Source organism: Tamandua tetradactyla, chromosome 9 (assembly GCF_023851605.1).
Source record: "Tamandua tetradactyla isolate mTamTet1 chromosome 9, mTamTet1.pri, whole genome shotgun sequence".
NCBI lineage: Eukaryota > Metazoa > Chordata > Mammalia > Pilosa > Myrmecophagidae > Tamandua > Tamandua tetradactyla.
Window position 1 is genome coordinate 50,914,488 of NC_135335.1, and position 22,389 is coordinate 50,936,876.

Genomic DNA, 22,389 nt, shown 5'->3' on the forward strand with positions numbered 1-22,389 from the left:
GTGCTGAACATTAAAAATACAGACACCAAGTGTATCTCCTTTGTATCCATAATGTTTATAAAACTGCAGGTTTGTCAGTCACATATGCACATCAATTGAATCACACATTTATTGCATCACATGCACACATACACTGTGTCACACATGCATATGTTGTGTCGCACATGAATACACTGTATCACACATACACATACATTGCCTTGTAGACATACATTGTATCACATGCACACATACACTGTACCTCATGTGTGTACATTGTATTACCTGCATACACTGTATCAAATACACTCTATCAGATATGCACAAACATTGTATCACAAACTCACATATATCACATCTGCCTGTAAATCTCAAAGCTGTCTGCCAACTTCCAAAATAACCACAGCCACAGAGCTAATGTTGTCTTATTCTTAGCAGGCAGCAAGTCCAGAGTGAAGTCCACCTGTAACACTGTCTCCATGCGAGGCTGAGCTGTTGCCCAAGGGCAGATGTGGAGCAGAGGAGGTGGGACCTGCAGAATTGGCTCCCAGGCCCTCGGATGCCAGACCCCACAGGGTCCCCTGCGGCTGCATCCCTGCACTTGTATTTACTGTGAGAGATGATGCAATTCTTCAAAGCACGCAGAGATCCACATCATTGAGTTCACAGCAGAACCATGCTATCATTTTTTAAAATGCCACTCTTCAAAAGGAGGGAGAAGTGGCTGTGATCTCCCAGCAGAGTCTCTAAGGGAATATTCCGAAGGATCTCCAGATGAGCCTGAACCACCACTTTTTAGGAGAATCCCTTTCTCCCTTCTCCCAGTTCTCTAATTCACACAGGGCTTTCCCCAGGAACCTTCACTTCCCCACATGCCGATCCACTCTGTCCCTCTTCTCCTCCCAGTGCCCTACCTACAAGGGGTCCCCGTAGGCCTCGCCCACACCACCCTCAGGGCCTGGCAGGGCAGAGGGAAGGCACAGGGGCTTACAGGGGAGTGTGTGTAGCCCACTTTCCCTTGTGACCCCTGCATCCCCCTGGGCATCTCACGGGGAGTCAGGTCACTCACCAGGAGCCCTCAGAGGGAGGGATCGAGCCGCAGGAGCAGGTAGCAGGAAGAGTGCACTCAGCAGGTCACCCTCCTACTCAGTTTATTCGTCTACCATTCAGACAATGGGGCTGCAGGATATCATGAGCAACCCATACAGGGAGTTCCCAAAGTGAAAGCACCCATGATTGTCAGGAGCCAGCTGTGTGCCTGGGGCATCATTGTCTGGGAGCTCCACTGAGCCCAGCTTTGGGATGAGCAGAGCACCAAAGCCTCTTAGAGCCGGCAGCCACCAGGCCCTATCCTGGGACCCCGCCATGGCATCCTTACAGACTGATGGGGCTGAGTCCACAGCACACGGCAGCAGGGGCCGTTCTGCCCCATTGCCTCTTAGTGAAACAAAAATAATAATAATTTTTAAGACTTTCAAATGCAACTTCCCAAAGTGCTTTTCCAGGAACATACTTTGAAAGAACGCCATAGAAAATCTGGTTCTGGTGACATGAAACTTCAGACATCCTCATGATTTAAGGGACAGGAGCACCAAGGGGCTATTGGAAGAATTTTTGTTTCTGAAATTTCAGAAGAAGAAAACACACGTTTGATCTGAGCCTGTGCCATCTGCATTCAGAATTGCTGGTGAGATTTGTTCAGTTCATGCTTGTTCTGAGTATAAGGAAAACATGTGCTGTGAGCGTCTGGCTCTCTGTGAACATTCCCATCTTAAGGGGGGTCTGTGCTAAAAGCACAAGACCTTGTGTGATTTCTGAAAAGAGAAGCTATTCCAGCAAGCAAGCACCTAAGTGAGTCACCGACAAGTTTCGTTGGGGCCAAAGAAGTGTTTATAGGAAGAATTTGCAGGCTGTATTGCATCCAATGGGCTGAAGGTAAGGTAAAGACATGCAAACAAGCTTTTATGCATCATGCATCAATTGAAAACTTACTGTGTACATGGCATCTTCAGGATCCTGGACAAGAGAGGATGGTTAGGGGTTCTGTCTAAAGTTGCTGACACACCTCAGCAGGAGGAGGTTACAATTCTGCCTGCATGGAGAGCTTATTCTGTGCAGAAATACATTCATAGCCACCTGAAAACATGTGCAGCTCAGAGAGGCTGTGGTGGGAAGGCACAGAGGAGACACCACCCAGCCTGACTCCTCCTGGACTTAGCTAACTTCTCACTCAAGCAAGAAGTGTTGGCTTCTCCAAGAGCCAACTAACTTCGTCCCTTTCTCAAACAATGCAGAATTCTCAGTTGTGCTCTGTAAATCAACATGTAACTGCACAACATGAGAGAAGCTACCAAAATCCCAGCTTCCCCTGAACGTGCCAACAGTTTCCCAATTTCAATTTCGAAATTGTGTCTGTAAGCTGGTGAGGCTTCAGACAGTTATTGATTCAAATGCTCATTTCCCCCCACAAATCCTTAATAGCAAAATGCTGAAGTGGACTGCTTACTGTAACTCCTTCCTCCTGCTTTCCTTGGGAACTCAACAGTAAACGATGAATGATGCTATTTCTTTCTTTCAGCACAGTTTTAGAGATAAACACACGTTGGATAACCCGTGCCCAGAGTTACCTTGAAGGAGTAAAAGAGCATTTTCCTGTGTCCCATGAACAAATAGGAGATTCCGGTCTGGTGTGGGAAGCCAAGTGTTTTCCAGGGCCGTTGCTCATGGCTCTTCCTTGCCCACATCACAGTTGCACAGGGGAGAGGCTTTGGTGTTGCAGTAATGGCCAACAGAGGCATTTAGGAGAGACCAACCCTGAGTGCTTTGATGTCTCGTTGAAGACCTGCCACCGCCGCTTGACAGCTACACTATATCTTTCGGGTAAGGAGACAGGATGGCGCGCTGGATTAACATTTTGCCTTTTTAATCTATTAATCTACCACCTTTGGGACATGATTTTAAATCCACTCCAGAGCCAAGTGACTGAAAATCATTCTGGCCTGACAGCTTTAAAAGATCACAAGTGAAATACGTTAAGAAGGTCTCACCCATGGATACCGACGAGGGCAGTTATCTGGAAATTTGCCTCATGCTGGTGATGCTTCCATACCCTCCCTGGGAGAGGACCTGAGATGGGAAGTCACGTTCCAGCGAGAAATGTTCCCATTAGATGGGGTTAAAAGGATCGCGGTCTGCGGCACAGACGGGGGCAGCTGTGTTTCCTGCTGAAGCTTGTAAAGACCTTCAGAGTTACTGCGTCCTTCTGGGTGGGACAACCCCTGGGATGGCACAAGGCAGTGAAAAGGTGGGGAAAAGGAGTCAGATTGAGCTTTGTGGTGTGACAAAATGCACAACTTATTTCTTTCATAGGCCCATATCTTTATGCAGAGAAGCCAAACAAGTCTACGGTTTTTGAAGCAAATGATTGAGCCCAGGTCTTACTGGTCAACCCCATGTTCACCAATCTGGATTGCCCACCTGTCAGAGGTGGAGCCAAGAGCAGGGGCTGCAGGTGAAGCTCACCCCCCTGGGCCAGGAGCAAATCAGCCTCCACGACATGGAGACGCTTCAGGGAATGCCACAGTGTCCCCAAAGCACAGACTTCGGAAGGTCATTTCTAAACCATGAACTTTCCAAGGTCATTTGCAAAGCACGGATTTCTCAAGGTCATTTTTAAAGCACAAGCTCCCAAGGTTGTTTCTAAAGCAGAGACTTCTCTGCCTGGACGCAGCCAGCAGGGTTTGCTGAGGGGACAGCAAGCATGTCCCAGGTACCTCCTCAGAAGGGGACAGTTCCCTGGTCACTCAGCACACAGGACGCCGTGATAAGTGCAGACCCACTTCTCCTAATGGTCATGTGGCATTCAGAAACCAACCTTTCGATAAGATGAACTGGTAACTAAATGAAGGTTTTGCCTTCCTACTGAAAAGCAGCTACTTACTATTTTTTATCTTGGAAACTAGAAATTAAATTAAAATGCTTTTTAAAAAATGTTTAATTCTTAATACAAAACAGCCAACATTCTTTCTTTTATAAAGCTGCCAACAACTCATGCTTTCATAGCTACACGAGATTAAGAAGCAGGGCAGTGTGTGGAAAAGGATGCCTTTCCAATTGCATGCTGAAGCTCAAGCACCCTCGGCAGAGAGCAGCGCACTGGCTGGACTGGGCTGCTGGGCGCTGGGTGGCGGGGGCGACGCTCAGCACCATTGGAGCTCCAGGGACCTCCCTTCTTGCCCGCCGGACAGCCGGTGCCCAGCGGAGCCCCAAGAGCTTTGGCACCGGGAAATGGCCTCACTGGCGTGTGTTTTGTCCATAAACACCAGGCATTTATCTACAAGCAGGCAGGGTGACTGGCTCCTCCTCAGCGGACAGGCATCGTCTCAATGTCTTTCAGGGACAAAGATCTCAAGACCAAAAAATCTCATGCAAAACCAGGCATTTTCCATCCCATTCCAAAACTGGGGCTTTTCTTGCTCAGACCAGGGTGAAGCCGCTGGAGAGACAGAAAGTGATCCTGAAGGCAGTGCAGCTGCCTTCTTCCCCAGGGGTCATGACTCGGGGCAGCTGGCCGGTGCCCACTGGGTGCCGTCCCCTCCTGGGTGGGCAGCCTGGCAGCCGCAGGTCAGCGGAAAGGACCCAGACCCAAGGTCAAAGCGTGCGCCAGGCTGAGCCTATTTCTGATCAGGGGCATGAGACAAGCCCCCCACCTGAGTGAAGAGGAAGCAGGAGGAGGGAGGAGGCGCGGTCCTACCTGTACCCTTGGGGGCCCCGCCCTGCCAGTGGGCCGTAGAGGTGAGCGGCCAGGTGAGGCGGACCTGAGGCCGCGTGCTGCGGGAACGACCAGGCAGGGCAGCTGGCCGGGGTGCACTGGTCTCTCTACTTTGGTGAGCAGGTTTCTTTTGATGTGCACAGTCCAGGGAGACATTCCCTTTCTTCCACCAAATTGCCATACACATTAAGAGAAAACAATCATGGTTTTTCTCCTTCACTTTGAACATATTCCTAATTGGCTCTCCCTTTCTAATTAGAAGAGAATCTCTTCGCATCATCTCCCAATTTAATGTGCTCCTCCAGATGTTGAATTGGAGGCAAGAAACCACAGAAAAATAGCTGGACATTAAATCCACTAAGAATTACAAACAGAATTTTGAAGACAACTCCATATTCGCATATTGTCTGTAAGTCATCATTCTGTGCTAGTTTTCCTCTAGAAATGACCAACATGTGGTATCAGGGGCACTGCAGAAAATCCAGGCACCGCTCTCTGAGCGCTGGCCTGCCCTTCCCCTGGTCACCCCTTCCCTTCTGTTCCTCCAAAAAGCGCTCTTTGCTTCTAGCCGCTGCCCTGGCATTTGTGAGACCTGAGCCGCATTGTCCAGCTACAAACCAGGACTCGGAGGCCAGGCTGGGCGAGCCCCTTCTATCAGGCTTCACGCCGGTGACCTCCTTGGTCAGCATCAAGGCCAGCTGGCATAATTTATTCTCGGAAAACCAACTCTTCAAGGTAAATCATAAATGGAAGAGCTGCCACCCTTTGAGATAAGGACAGCCAGGTCTGCGTGGCCACTGCCTATGTTCACTGCCTGAGTGACAGCCCAGGCAGACAGGGGCCCCAGGCCTCCCACCTGGAACCTCAGCCATTTCTCAGGGCTGCTCAGCAAGCCCTCTGAGTGCCCAGGTGAGTGTGTGACCCCCTGCCATGGCGAGGGCTGGGTACTCTAGCCACATCTGTTGCTTTGTCCTTCTCTGATGGAGATAAGCTGAGACCCATAGCAGAGCATTTGCTCAGGGTTTCCCTCGGGTTTCCAGCTGCCCTTGGGTTCCTGCCCCCCCACCCCCATCCCACTTAAGCCCAGGCCTCGAGATTTGCACATTGGCAAAACTCCAAGAACGGGCCTTAGCATCCATGGACAGGTGTGTTTTCCCCTTTCTCAGCCAGAGAAATGAGATGCAGTCCTGGGAGGACAGTGTGTCCGGAACCCCAGAGACCTGGCTTCTTGGGGAGGAGGGCCCACTTCAGGTCACAGGTGAGGGACTGGGTGAGCCGGGAGCCCCTTACAGAATGCCAGGTTCTTCAGGATGGCCAGGCATGGCCACTCGTGCTGTCCTGGCCCAGAAGCCTCAGTTTATGCCTTCCCTTCCCCCTCGCTCTCTCTACCCTAAGATTCTCCACTGCACCTCTTGGTTTCTCAGCCATTGGCCCACACCTCGGAGCCACCACCTTAAGGGAAAGTGTGCATTTCTCAGCGGAATGACAGTGGTCCTTTGCTCCCCACCCTGCCTTCTGCACACTGCATCCCAGGGTGATTCTTCTTTTTTTCCCCCAGGGTAATTCTAAGATGTGCGTCTCGCCTGGTTCCCCTGCCTATGGTGTTATTGCAGTCCCCTTCAAAGTAGGGAGAGAACCCCAACTCTCTAAGGTGGGTCATAGTTGGTCACATGGTGCTTTCTCTCCTGGTGGGACTCACTTCTCCAAGAAGACGTGGGGAGATGCAAGAGCAGTTCAGTGGTAGAATTCTCGCCTGACATGCAGGAGACCCAGGTTCAATTCCCGGGTGATGCATTTCCCAAAAAACAAACAACCAAGCAGAAACAAACAAGCAAAAATAATTCAATAAATGGTGCTGCAATAATGGATACTCACATGGAAAAATGAAATGTGACCCCCAATACAGCATACAAAAAAAAAGAAGAAAACATGAAATAACCATTTCATGTCAACTCAGCAAGTGTTTCTTGGGCATCATAGCTGAGCACGTGGGACCACTCTTGGGGAGAACTGGAAGCAGGGGGTAAAGGAGGGTGAAGGGGAGATAATGCATCATGTGGACACTGTGGTCCAAGAATTCCAGTCTAGGGATGGAGTAAACTCTAATTCATGAAATTAGTAAAGCAAAATATGTGGCAAAACAATGTTTCAAAAGGAAAATAACAAGTGTTGGAGAGGAGGCAGGGAAATCGGAACTGTAGTGCAATGATGGGGGACGTAAAATGATGCAGCCAGTGTGGAAAGAAATATAGTGGTTCCTCAAAAAGTCACAAATAGAATTACCATATGGCCCAGCAGTCTCCCTTCCAGTGAGTGGAAGCAGGGCCTTAGACAGACACTTGCACACAAAAGCTCGTATGACATTATTCACCAGAGCCAAAAGGAGGAAATGCCCATGTGCCCATCAACAGCTAAATGGATAAACCAAATGTGGTCCACCAGTAAACGGAGTGTTGTTCGGCCGTAAGAAGGAATGAAGTTGTGATGCATTCAGCGCCATGGGCCAACCTTGAAAATATTACGCTCAGTGAATAAGTCAGACACATAAGGACAAACATAGCATGATGAGATTTCTAGAAATAGCCAATTCTCAGAGACACAAAGCAGATTAGAGGTTACCAAGGTGGGGGGTTGGGGGAAGGGAGAGTGTTTGGTGAATATAGAGTATTTGTAAATAAAAATTGAAAATCAAAATTTCTGTAGTTTTCATAATTACCCACTTATATTATTGATGGAGATGATAGAGAGGGTAGAGCATCATAACATGCCTTGTAATGGTTTGGTCAAGTTCATGACCAAGCTACGGTTATAAATGTGCTTTCCTAAAAAAATAAATCACCCATATGATTTGTCTATTCCCAATTTTAATAATTTGGATATTCCCTTACATCTTTTTTTCTGCATTTGAATAGAATTAGGGTCATGGCTTGCATGATTCTGGGTTCTGTTCCTTTTACTTTTTAAAAAATAGGTTCAGACTTATTTCTGCCAATTATTTTTGCCTTTAAGAAGACACCTATAATTCTTAGTCTAGAGTTTGTTTTCTGCCTTATCAATATGTATATGATCATTTACAACAGTACATCAATTGGATTCTTTTTTTTGAGCATAAAGAAATGTATGCTCCCTATTGAAAAATCAGCCAATACCAAAAGTTATACAGATGAATGCAAGAACTATATATTTGTCCATCGGGGGAAAACAGTATTAATATTAACATGCATCTTTTCAGCCTTTTTTTTAGTGACAGACATCAATTCATGTGTTAACCACTCATTCATCAAATATTTATTGGCGACCTATTATGTTGGCTTTAGATGTATCCCACTAAGGGTGTACAGAAAATAACACTTAAAAATACTCAAAGTGATTTCTCTTTCCTCTAATGTGGTTATATCAGTTTGATTTACATTCGTTTCTATTTGTGTTCAGATTTAGGTTTGCCTTTTTTTCTTTTTCTAACTGTATTTTTGACCATATAAAACATTTACATGTTGCAAAAGTCAGCGCTCACTATACAAAAGGTGCACTCAGGGAATTCCCACCGCCTCATCTTCTTCACCCCCTCCACCCTCTCCAACCCATTCCCCATTGAGGCCGTTAGGTGCTGGTGTCAGCATGGCCAGCTGATGTGCCCAGTTGTCTGATCAGGTGAGCACTGGCCTGACCGCTGCTTCAGGGATATTTCGTGGCTGGGTGATGAATTGGAAGGCTGGGGTATTAAATCAGCATTCATTTGATCACATCTGTGATCAACTAAGGCACGTCTCCTGCAAATGCACTAATCCAATCAGCTGAAGACTATTAAGAAAGAAGAAAGAGAGAGGGATCACAGACTGATGGAAGAGACAGAAGGACTTGGACCCCGGCATTTATTGGTGTCAAGAATGTAAATCGGTCACTTCCGGAGAAGATGGCGGCTTAGTAAGATGCGCGGGTCTTAGTTCCTCCTCCAGAACAGCAACTAAAGAAAAAAAACAATACGAAACAGCTCCCGGAGCCATGAAAGAGACCAAAAAGACAGTGTACCCCATTCTGGAACGGCTGAACGGGCAGGGAGAATCCACTGCGGTGAGATACCCGAGGGGCGCGTGTTTTCCCAGCTGGGGCGGCTGGCGACTGGGGTCCCCTCCACGCACGTGGCTCCCTGGTCTGACTGGGAACATTGGATAGTGGGGCCCTCCCGCCATGCTTGGCGTCTCGGGCCAGCTGGGCAATTTGGACCGGCACTCCCCCAAGCCGTGGTGGCTGGCAACCCCCCCTCCATGCGCGGTTTCCCGGGCCGACTGCAAGATTCGGATTGGCAAGTTAAAGGAGCCACAGCATCTTTTACTGGGGGGACCCGCAGACAGACGAGCGCCACCTACTGGGCAGGAAAAGAAAAACAGAGCCCAGAGATTTCACAGAAAAACCTTCCAACCAGCCGGGTCCCACACCCAGGGAAATCTGATCAAATGCCCAGACACCAGCAGAAAATAATGGATAACGCTTGGAAAATTGAAGATATGGCCCAGTCAAAGGAACAAACCAATAGTTCAAATGAGATACAGGAGCTGAGACAACTAATGCTGAATATACGAACAGAAATGGAAAACCTCTTCAAAAACCAAATCAATAAATTGAGGGAGGACATGAAGAAGACATGGGCTGAACAAAAAGAAGAAACAGAAAATCTGAAAAAACAAATCACAGAACTTATGGGAGTGAAGGACAAAGAAGAAAAAATGGAAAAAACAATGGATACCTACAATGGTAGATCTAAAGAGACAGAAGCTACAATTAGTGAACTGGAGGATGGAACATCTAAATTCCAAAAAAAAACAGAAACTATAGGGAAAAGAATGGGAAAACTTGAGCAGGGGATCAGGGAACTGAATGAAAATATGAAGCGCACAAATATACGTGTTGTGGGTGTCCCAGAAGGAGAAGAGAAGGGAAAAGGAGGAGAAAAACTAATGGAAGAAATTATCACTGAAAATTTCCCAACTCTTATGAAAGACCTAAATTTACAGATCCAAGAAGTGCAGCGCACCCCAAAGAGAATAGACCCAAATAGGCATTCTCCAAGACACTTACTAGTTAGAATGTCAGAGGTCAAAGAGAAAGAGAGGATCTTGAAAGTAGCAAGAGAAAAACAATCTGTCACATACAAGGGAAACCCAATAAGACTATGTGTAGATTTCTCAGCAGAAACCATGGAAGCTAGAAGACAGTGGGATGATATATTTAAATTACTAAAAGAGAAAAACTGCCAACCAAGACTTCTATATCCAGCAAAATTGTCCTTCAAAAATGAAGGAGAAATTAAAACATTTATAGACAAAAAGTCACTGAGAGAATTTGTGACCAAGAGACCAGCTCTGCAAGAAATACTAAAGGGAGCACTAGAGTCAGATATGAAAAGACAGAAGAGAGAGGTATGGAGTAAAGTGTAGAAAGAAGGAAAATCAGATATGATATATATAATACAAAAGCCAAAATGGTAGAGGAAAATATTATCCAAACAGTAATAACACTAAAAGTTAATGGACTGAATTTCCCAATCAAAAGACATAGACTGGCAGAATGGATTACGACCCAGCAATACCACTGCTAGGTATCTACTCAAAGGACTTAAGGGCAAAGACACAGACGGACATTTGCACACCAGTGTTTATAGCAGCATTATCTACAATTGCAAAGAGATGGAAACAGCCAAAATGTCCATCAACAGACGAGTGGCTAAACATACTGTGGCGTATACCTACGATGGAATATTATGCAGCTTTAAGACAGACTAAACTTATGAAGCATGTAATAACATGGATGGACCTAGAGAACATTATACTGAGTGAGTCTAGCCCAAAACTAAAGGACAAATACTGTATGGTCTCACTGATGTGAACCGACATTCGAGAATCAGCTTGGAATATATCATTGGTAACAGAGACCAGCAGGAGTTAGAAACAGGGTAAGATAATGGGTAATTGGAGCTGAAGGGATACAGACTGTGCAACAGGACTAGATATAAAAACTCAAAAATGGACAGCACAATAATACCTAAGTGTAATGTAACTATGTTGGAACACTGAATGAAGCTGCACCTGAAATATAGTTTTTTGTTTGTTTGTTTAAAAAAAAAACAAAAGAAAAAAAAGAAGGAAGACTTTTCCACTGTTTCTTCAGACAGCGCGCCTCTCTTGTGGAGTTTGTCCAGACCCTTCATTGGAGCCACCAGTTTCACAACTTGCCCCATGGATTTTGGTCTCTTACATTCTCATGGCTGCATGGGACACCTCTATACATCTCCAACTTGCAGATCTCTCCTGTTGGTTCTGTCTCTCCGGAGAACCCTGCCTAACACACCCTCCGTCTTCTCACCCCACTACCCTCTCAGCCTGTCCATCCCATTTCCTCTTCCACCCTCTCCACCCACTGCCCCCCATCCTTTCTATTGTACTGCCTCCATCCTCTCCACCTCACTCATTCCTCATCTTCTCCAATGACAGTAGTCATTATTTCTACGTATTCTTTCTGTTTCTCCTTGCTAAAATGCGTACATTTATGTTGTCATCTCATCTCTCTGACACAAAGGGTAACCAGCTGCTCCTCTCCCACCATGTATAAGCCCCTGCTTTCTTCAGGTCACAGCAGAGCCAGAGAAGATGCTGGACCCTGTCTGGGATTCCCTTCCCCCGCCAGACCCCATGCCCCAGGGAGGGGCTGTGCCATCCCCCCATGAGTCTCCTGGTGCTGGAGCACAAACCCGGGGGTGAAAAACAACAGAAATCTGCTGTCCCCCAGTGCTTGAGGCAGGCAGTCCAAAAGTCAGGGGTGGGCAGGGCCGCAATCCCTGAAAGCCTCCGGGGCCCTGTCCTTCCTGCTCCTGACCTGGGGCCAGTGGTCACTGATGCTCCCTGGTGCCCCTCGGCATGTGGCCACATCGCTCCAACCTCTGCCTCCGTCTATCTGTGGACTTCCCCGTCTGTCCATGTCTCCTACTCTATTGAGGGTTCCCTGGAGAATCCAGGATGAGCTCAGAATCCCTAAGGGCATTGCGTTTCCCACATAAGGTCATGGTCGCAGGTCCCAAGGTTGGGTCCTGGCAGGTCCTGTCCATACTCCACCTCTGCAGGGGCTGATGGTCAGTCTGTGGCCGCAGCATGCAAGGCCGGTGTCCGGGAGCCCCCACCCCTGCAGGTGACTCCTCAGCGAATTTCTAGACGTGCAGTTTCAGCTCTAAGGACAACGGCCTGAGGTTTTGCTGGAGATTGCCGCACTCTCCCCACGGCTTGCGCGTCTCAACACGAGTGACGTTGAGCATCTTCTCATATGTTAAAGGCCACTCATACGTGTTTTTACAGTAAGATGTCTTTTCTTGTCTTTTGCCCATTTTTCTGCTGGGTATTTTAGTCTTTATTTTTTTCCCCCTTCATTGTTAAAAATTCCTTTATAACTTTATAAACTTAAGGGTTTTAGCTTCTTTATTTTGCTGCATCTTTTTTTGAGCCGTAATAGAAAGTTTTCACCACTCGGGTTAAAAAGGAATTCATTCACATATTCAGTAAACTTATGGCCTCATATTTTCGCTATGGAGCTCTCTCCTCCACTCTCCTCCACTAGTCGTTCATGCTACTGTTTGGAGTGAGATATGGATCTGATTTTATCTTCCTCCACATGGCCCCTCTGCTCTCCCCAGGTGTCTGTCTTTGCCTGGGTGATTTGAGACGCTGCTCGTCATGTGGGAAAGCGCCCATCACCGGTCTGTGCCTGGTCCTTCTGCCCAGCCCGCCGTCCATCTGGCAAGCCGCACATGCGAGCCATGCTGTCTAACTACAAAACTTCCCATCGCGTTCTCATCTTGGTCCTGGTGTCCCCGTCCTTTTCGCTCATCTCTCTTAGGGATTTCCTAGATGTCCTCACATGACTGTTTTTCCTTCAAAGTATTAAAATCAACTGTCCGGGTATAAAAAATACCTGCTGTCATTTGCATTGAGTCTGTGCCTAACTGACACGTGACGTCGGGGCGAGGGGCCCCCATGGCCGTGGCTCCTCCTGTGGGGGAAGGGCGGCCCCCTCATTTCAGGTCCACTCGAAGTCTTCAGGAGTGCTGGGCAGTTCCCCTTACCGGTTTGGAACCAACTACCAAGTGTATTTCCAAGGACTTTATGGGCTTGTTGCTGTTTTAAACGAAAATTTTCTCTTTCTTTGTGTCTTCTAACTGGTTCCCGGGAGCCCATATGGAGGTTAATGGTCTTTGCATGTTAATCTGATAGCCCTCAAAATGTTGCGGCAGGCAAAGCCCAGTTATTATTATTTTGTTGTATATTGTGTGGCGGGGTCACATTTCATTATTTTTCCTTGCGAGTATCCTGTTATTGTTATTTGTTGAATTTGTTTGATTATCTGTTTGTTTTGTTGGGTTTTTGTTTGTTTTTTGGGAAGTGCATGGGCCAGGACTCGAACCAGGGTCTCCTGCATGGCAGGGGAGCATTCTACCACTGAATGACCCTCGCACCCCCCAAATTCCAATTATTTAAATAACTTACTTAGATCTCAAGGCCCCGTTCTACGCGAAGCAAACATCCAATCTTCCGCTTCCACTCCTAGCACACGGATGTGGTGGAGAAAGTGCTTTCCCTTTTTTTAGTTTTAATGCACACATTCCCGAGACCGCCCAGAACCGAGGGAGGGTCCGAGTGAGGAGGGGTGGGCGGCGGCGGCCTCTGGGATCAGGCGGTGTGGTCGGAGCGCCGGGGCGTGGCCCTCAGCGGGCGGCGGAAGAGCAGGTCCTCGAGGGCAGGCGCCACCCGCGCGCGGGGCGGCGCCCACGTGAGAGGGGCACCCGGGGACCCGGCTCGGGACACGCTTTCTGCCCGGGGCCGGGAGGTTTGGACTTCCCTTGGCTGGGGCTCACGGTAGCCAGTGAGAGTCCAACGCATGAAAACATAATGGAAGTTTCTAACAAAAACATGCAGATTTTTAAAAAGTGGCAGTATTGGAAGTGAACACTATGGAGGACGCCAGCGATGAAACGAATTCAAATCCTTATCCCCAAACTTCTGGCCGAGGGCTGGGGCTGCTGGGGCTGCAGGGGCTGCCGGGGCTGCCAGGCGCGGGATGCGGGGGCGGCTGTCTCTCCTGTGCCAAGGTCAGGTCTGGCAGGGCCTCAGGGAGCCGCGACAGCCCCGGGGTGTGGGGTCTGCGCTGGGGGCAGGGCAGGGTCTTCGAGTCCCCCACAGGTGAACCGCCCCTGGGGTGGAGCTGCCCGGTCAGGCCCCCTGGTGGGAGCAGGGTTCATGCACAGCAACCGCCCCCCTCACCAAGCAGCTCTCTGAGCAGCTGTGTCCCCCTCCCCAGTTGAGGGGGCTGAGATGCTGGGGCTGCCCCACAAGGGCCCCAGACGAGAAGACTGGAGACAATGAACGTCCCTAGCTCTGGAGGCCAGAAGTGGGAAACCGAGGCGGGGGCAGGGCGATGCTTTCTGTGGCCTCTGTGGGCTCTGGGGGTGACCGATCCCAACCCAGCCTGGCCCCTGCTCTCCGTCTGTGCCTGAATCCTCTCGGCTTGTGGGGCTTCAGCCCCGTCGCCTTGGCCCCGCCCTCCTGCACACGCTGACACCTTCACTGATGACGTGGTCAAGACCCTGATTCCCGTGGGGTCTCGTTCATGGGATGGGGGGGCTAAGAGGGGAAATGTCTTTCAAGGACACATTTCCCCCCCACCCCTAGCACGGCTGCCCTGCAGCTCGGGCCCCGGCCCCTGGCACACCTGTGCAGGAAGTGAGGCCCCAGGACGGTGGCCCCCAGCAGGGATGGGAGCAGAGCCAGCCAAGGAGGGTGGTCGGGCACTTTGCCCTCTGGAAGCTTCCTCCAGCCAGGATCCAGGCCCCTCCCTCCTAGGTCCTGAGTTCCCTCACAAAGGTCCCCAGAGGCCCCCCATCCCTTCCCCCCAGGGGAACGTCTGAGCAGCAGCCTGGGCCCGCCTGGGTCAGGGCTGGGACTAAGCCCAGGGGGAGTCTCGGGAAGCACCCAGGGACGGTGCTTTCCCCGCACACTAGGTGGTACCATCCCAGCGCGAATCTCAGAGCCTGACGGTCTACTCAGACAGGCCCACTGTGGGGCCCGCATTCCAGCCTGCTCCAGGGTTTGGAATGACCCTAGGAACCCCCGGACCAGATGCCCTCTGGACAAGCAAAACCATTGTAGAATTACCAAGAAAACAGACCCCGTGTTTTCAATCGCATCCTTTTGAAGTTTTGTGCCATGTACATAGCTCCAGTTTCAAATGCATTCACTTTTCTTTTTCCATCTGATGGGCAAATGCAGTTGAGATCTTTAAAAAAGTTAAAGTCTAAATCTAAGAGAAAAAATAAACTATCAATTTATAGAATTTAGTTGACCCGGTCTTCAAACATGACATTGGTTAATGCACAGTTTAAGCAAAATGGCTGCAATTAGGCTCCAAATGTGTGTTTATAGATTAGAGAGCGATGATAATGTGTTGGTGAAATAGTCCATGCTTATTGCATCGGACAGGACGCATTCTTCCTGACAGTGGCGTCCAGGCACTTCTATTGGCCGCGTCACTCATCTTGTTGCGGGAAATATCCATCCTGCCAGATGCTAAGGGCAGGGCCTCGTCCTTTCCGTGGGAGCCTCCGTGTGACACTGATACGACGAGGCCCATTTCATCCCATCTGCTCCCCAGGTGAGTGAACAGGCTCACGTCTCAGCCACCGACCAGCACAGGGGAGCTGGCATATTGGTTTGGACCCACCTTAAACGGGTAAGTAAGTGTGACCCCAAAAGTCATTCCCCTCCCAGCCCGTGGTCCTGTGTCTGTGTCCCTATTTAGAGAAAGGTCTGTGGGCACGTCACTAGTCAAGATGAGGCCAAACTGGAGTGGAATGAGCCTGACCCAGCAGGACTGGGGCCTTGTAAGAAGGGGGATCTGGACACAGATGAACAGACAGAAAGGAGAAGGCCATGTGGCCACAGAGGTAGAGGGTGCACAGACTGCCGGCCATGGCCAGCAGCCAGGAGAGGAGGCCAAGGTTATGGGAGGCGTAGAGCCCCTGAGGCCTTCCTGCCCACCCCATGTTTCAGACTTCTGGGCTCCAGTGCCGCGAGAGGTCAGATTCCTGCTGTCCTGAGCGGCTGAGGCCCTGCAACCAGACCACAAAAGGGACGTCCCCTAGCAGGGCTCTGCCTACCCACAGCCTTGGCCCCTCCCCACCCTCCCCATCCCACCTGCGCGCCGTCCCCTCTCAGAAAATGATCTGGGGGGCCTTGCAGTGACCCTCACATGGTCCGCCCTGAGAGCCAGGCCCCACCGCTGCACAGCCTGACCCCTGAGCCACCCCCGGGCGCTGCCACACGACACACCTGAACACCTTGTCCCTGTTGTCCCACCCCGATTGCCGGCCCTTCTACGGGGCCTCTGGCCAGCGGGGTGGCTCCCCACCTTTGGGCTGGGCCTCGCTGGCCGCCCCCGTCCAGGAACACCACACCCACCGCGACTGAATTGCCTGCACACCTCATTGGCCTCCTAAGAGCATCTCTGGGCCACACGGGCCCCTGTCCTGACTCTAGACCAGCTCGTCAGCCCCTTCTGACCAGCACCCAACCCCCAGGTCCGATGCGGAGGTGTCACCTCCACAACAACCGGCCTCAGCCTTCTCCTACCGCCTGCGCCTGCCTCCCTGCCTGGCTTTGGTTCGGCCTACACATCCTCTCTCGGCCTCAGAACCCGCCGGCCCCTGTGTGCCCCCTTCCTTCCTGTCGCCCTTTCATACGGAGCAGTGCCCCACCTCCCCCAGACTCCTGACCACCACTCACAGCTGCCACTGTGTTAGTTTTCTGGCTACTGGAATGGCATATGCCAGAACTAGAACAGTTTTTAAAAGAGGAATTTAACAAATTAGAAGTTTACAGTTCTAAGGAAGTGAAAGTATCCAAATTAAGGCACCAACAAGAGGTCACCTTCACTCAGGAGAGGCCGAAGAGTCAGGAACCCCTGTCAGCTGGGGGTTGTGTGGCTGCGTCTGCTGGTCCCTTCCTCCTGGGCTCCGTTGCTTTCAGCCTCTGCTCCTATGAGGGCTCCACACTTTGCTTCTCCAGGGCTGGGTTTTGTCTCTCGGCTCCCCTTGGCTCTCTCTCTCTCCAGGTTCTGGCTGACTCAGCATCTTGTGATGACGTCTGCTGGACTCCCGGCGTCTCCAAACACCCGTGTCTCTGTTCTCCACATGTCCGCGTCTGTGTCGGCTCGGCTCTGAAGTTTCTGTTGTTTCTGAGTCTTTTCAAAATGTTTCTTCTTTTATAGAACTTCAGTAAACTAATCAAGACCCACCTGGAATGGGTGGAGTCACAGCTCCATCTAATCAAAGATTACACCTATAATTAGGTGTCACATCTCCTTGGAGATAATCCAATCAAACTTTCCAACCTACCATGTTGAATTAGGATTAAAAGAAACAGCTGCCTCCACAGATTGAATCAGAACTAAAACATGGCTTTTGGGGGTACATAATACTCTCAAATGGGCACAACCAACCCTGCTTCCTCCCTCCACGGCTTCAGCTCAGCCCTCCTCAGGCCAGGACAAGCCACCTGCTGCATTCCTTCTCTCCAGCTCCACGATGTCCAGGCTGCCTCCGCTGCTGCCAGAGAGCTTTCTCCACCCTGAAAACTCCATGGCTCTGACAGTCAGCCTGCCACCCTCCCTCAGCACACCAATGCTTACACCCGCCACCTTATTTTACTTTTGTGGAATTATTCTCGTTCAGATTCTTCCTGGAAGCCAACAGCAAGCCTTGGCCTGGTGCTTTCACCACATCGCAAGTCTGACCGAGATGCCACTAGGGACCCACCCCTTTGCCACCAGGTGCTGCAGCGTGCTCCTGTGAGACAGACGTGCTCCTGTGAGACAAACGTGCTCCTCTGATACAGACGTGCTCCTGTGCAGACAGACGTGCTCCTGTGAGACAGATGTGCTCCTGTGAGACAGATGTGCTCCTGTGAGACAGACGTGCTCCTGTGAGACAGACGTGCTCCTGTGCAGACAGACATGCTCCTGTGCAGACAGATGTGCTCTTGTGCAGACAGACGTGCTCCTGTGCAGACAGACACGAGCAACCTCAGTAACCTGTAGACTATGACAGGCCAAGCACTTCCTAAATCACCTATCAATGGATTTTGTCAAATGTTGTTTGAGCAGCAGAACAAAAACAAGGGAACGGCATGCCATGGAAAGCAAAACATGACTCTCTGCTGACGTGTCAGCTGGAAGTGTGCAGAGAGGGCGGGGTTGTGGGTCGGGGTATGAGCATAATTAAAACAAGGGACCCACCCAGGGAGCTTGCCTCTCCTTGGTTGGCTCTTGAAAAAAAGGACCACAAAAAGCAGAATTCATTGACAATTGCTTACGGACCCTATTCAAGAACATGCTATTAAAGTTGCAATTCCACCCCTGGCTTCAGTATTATTTGGAAATTTAAAATAACAAATGTTAAAAGTATATTATTGTAGCAAGTAATTTCTAAATATAAATGCATCAAAGCAGCTGGAACTTACTACCTTTAAGGTATTAAGGTTGAAGTGTATGGCAGCTTCACATTATTCATTACATCAAATGGAGATGCCTTTAAATTTATATTAAATTCAATTTAAATGCCATCAAAACCATGGTTGACAAAGTACTGACAGATGAATATTTTAGTATGATTCAATAGCAGTAAACTTTATTTCCTTACCTTGAGGCAAGGTGATGGGGATTTTATATGCAGGAGGTTGAACTGGGTTTGTAGTAACATAGCTTATGATTTCCATAAAATAAAATTTTATCTTTAAAAAATGATTTTAAAGGATTTAAGTCTTGGACTCTGAAAACATTTCTTCAGGGTTCTTTTTACTTTGCTCATTATTTATATTCTGAAATCCAATAGCTTCTTTCTGCCACTCTTCAAACTGTCTTCCAGTTTAGAATTAACAATTAGTTGCTTTAAAGGTTTCATGTTTAATGTTGATGCTCAGTAATATTTCATGTTGATTTTTTCACTCACGGCTCTTGGTCATGGGAGACAAAATGCCTTCTATAGGAATTCACTCACAACAGGTGTTGCATACATATTGGTTAAATGAATGAATGAAATGGCTAACTGTTTAGTCTCAACTGTCTCAAAGAAACAATAGGCAGCCTTTTTTGTCTGCCAGCTGGAACAGCCCTTGGTCTAGGAGTTTACTGTCCTCTTCACAAACCAACACAACCACTCTCCCCAAAGACTTTATTGATGATATATATTGATACAAAGAAAGAGATAATAATCTATGCCCCGAGCCCTCTAGCCTCTGGCTGGCAATGCTTCCATTTAAGCTTTCAAATTTCAGGGAAACTTTGAATCCTCAATACCTGGTTCCTAGAACTTATAACCCTGGTTTTCCAGTCTATTGTTTTAACTGGAGATTTACAAAAACTCCTCTTCTGAGTAGTGGAATCACATTTTGTAACATATTGCCCAATGTGTTATAGTTTGGGACCCTTTGCATTTGTCATTCCTGTTCATTCTTACTTGTTCCATGACTATCTCTCCTGGTACTGAGGCACTTCCCCCCACTTCAGGGAAAGGAAGATAAATCTGAAAACCAATAAGTCATTGTTTAGCTGCAACTTTCAAAGCAGCCTTTTGAAAAGAGAGCCTGCTAGACTTGGGAGTCATGCTTTCAGTGGGAGAGTCAAGCACATGAAGATTTCTGGAATCCAAACGTCACTTGAAAAGCCAAGGTCCAGAGTCTGTTGTATGCTTGGGGTACAGAGTGAACCCCAGAAAGTAGGACACAATACCGTCTTTTTCCCACTGATGGAGGGAAAGAGGATCTGGAGGTAAAGGCACAGGTTCCCTCCCCAGGTCCCCTCAACCTCACGCAATCAAGAAGAGATTCACCAATCCCATGTGCCCTGGAGGGTCCCCGGGGAAAGCCCCAGCTGGCCGGCCCACCAGGCGCGATGCTCAGGGGAGGGCCAAGTGCTTTCCTAAGTTGGGGATCAACAAGCTGAGCCCGGAGGTGCCAAGACTTGGGGTTGGGCATAGGGAGAGAAGAGGGGTTCTCCAGCAGTAGAGATGGAGAAGAAAGTAAGGGGTACGAGGAAGTGGGAGACCTCCAAAGGTAGCAATTTCCCCAGCGAGACCAGACCCATCTGGAAATCACTGAAGACACTCCAAGCAAAGACAAAGTGGCCTTGCACCCACCTGCCCACATCTGGCCAGCAGAAGCCACTTCTAAGGAAGGGGATACCTGACACAGAGAAAGAAACATACATATCTACACATCTGAACAGTGACCATAAATTTTAAATTAAAAAGCTAAAATGTAAAAAAGAAACAGCCCCTTGCTCTCTCGCTATCATCCAAGCCTGGAGGCAGCAAGTAGAAGAAACCTGCATTCCTGCTGATGTGTCAGGGTGGAGGAGAAGCTCAGAGTTGGAGAAAATGAGCAAATGGATAATTTCATATTCAAGTATTACTTTGTGGTTATATACTTGTGCTTGTGCATCTTTACACACAAAAGTGCGTATGTGAGTGCAGTAGAACATCCTGTGCCCTGACACCCTTGTGTATTCGGGGAGAAGACTGCCTCCTCTGTGAGCCTTGTCATATTCAGATGGAGATGCTTTCAGCAGGCAGCAGGGAAGAAGACAGAGAACCAAGTTCATCCATTTGCTCAGAAGTATTTGCTGTGCAACCACCAGGCACAAGCGAATATGTCAGTGTGACAAACAGTCCACAAACCACATTTCAATTAATCACATATCGAACATATAAACTTGCTTTGCTTGTACTCATGAATACTTCTTAGGGTCGACAGGATTCAAGGTCTCAAGTTCAGGCTCTGTTACTTCTATCTTTCCTCTCCATCACTGCCCTCTTAGCTCAGGTAGCGCTGCTGTAAGCCGCACGTAACAGAGCGCCTCCCATCAGACTCACCAGGGAACGCTGAACCATCATCTCACAAGTGAAAACAGGGTAGACGAGTTCCTAGTTGGGACCCTCAACTCAATCCTGGCCCCAGACTCGTTGTATCTTTCCATTTCTCACCCCCCTCGTGGGCTTTGTCCTTATGCTCATCACCTTGAGATTGCAAACCCTCCAAGCAGCACATTCCCTCTCAACTGGCTGGAGGAGGAAATACAGAAAAGTAAAGAACGCATGTTGTCTTTTGGTTGAAGCCTTTCTCCTAAGCCCTCTTCTCCCACCTCCCACCCACCGTGACTTTTCCTTTTGTTGCATTAGCCTCATCTGGGTTCTGGTGGCCAAACCTTGGCTGAAGACGTTCTGAGAAGCAAGCACAAAGCAGGAAGAGGGCTGAGGCGGGGAGGCAGCTAGGGGGTCAGCAAGCTGTGCGTGGCTGGGAGCCCCAGCCCAGTGCAGGACCAAGCGGTGGACACAGCTGCTGGCCTCGGAGGACGAACTCAGCTCCAGGGACTCCTCCTGGAGCCTCGCCCTCGTGCTGGTCCCTAAACGTTGACTGTTTCATGGAGGTACACCCTACAGTTACCAATTTTAATTTTCTCTTCAGGCTATTTAAGATTACCTTCTTGAACTTATCCTCACCATTAGAATTAGGGTCAGGGCCCCCATGATCCTTCTCCCAGATGGCAGGGGTGGGCGCTGTGGACTGAGCAGGTTTGCTGGTCCAGATCCCCTATAGCTTACCCGTGTTCCCATGCCCATCACTGGAGGAAAGAGCAGCCAGTTACTTAATGTAGTTTTAAGGAATTTCCATTTCAAGTGTTAAGTCTGATTGCTCCCTTATTTTTATAAATGTTTAGAAAGTTCTGTCCAAAAATAGTTCTTAAATTAAAATTAGAAACCTGTTTTTTTTTTAAATTTGCATTAGGAAGAGTCAGTGTGGAAAGCTGTTCAATTTCTGCACCGGAAGCACGAAGCAATAAAATCAGTTGATTGTGGCTAAAAAGCAAAGATCTGTGACCCTCGGCAGTAGAGAATTTTGAATGTGATCCTGGATGGTTTTTTGTCTGCAGAACATAGCATAGATGCAGCAGTGGAAACAGCATTATAATGTAATAACATGCCGAAGTATTATATTTTGCTAACCCTCCACATGATTAATTGAGAATAAAATTTCTTTGTGATTACATATATTTATATAATTTGTTGAGTCAAAAACGCAAACATATATTTTGAAAGGAATATTGGCTTTTTCTACTTATCAGAAGCCCCATAAACACATAAAATTAATTACAACCTTCACTTTATATCATTAAATTATTCTGGTATCCAATGGTTAGAGGGAAACACTAGAGCTTAATAATACAGAGTGGAATATCCCTGCCCCTGCATTTAAGAATAGAAGCCATTATATTTCTTAACTTTTGCCAAATTGCAAATGAAACGAGCACAGCGAAGGAGGCCCCTTGAGTCTCCCAGTGCCAAGTCAGCTGGTAGAACGTTCCGGAGCTCCACAGTGTCCCGGGGCCTGTGACAGCCCCCCACCCTGAGTCCTGTCTCAGCGCAGAAGGGCGCACACACCTGTGAGAAGGACCAGGGCCCCACTCCCGGGGGTCCTGCAGGAAGCAGGGAAACCCAGTTGGCCTGGCCCCGGGGCTGCCCTGGCGCTGGACTTATGCCCTGGGGAGCGGCG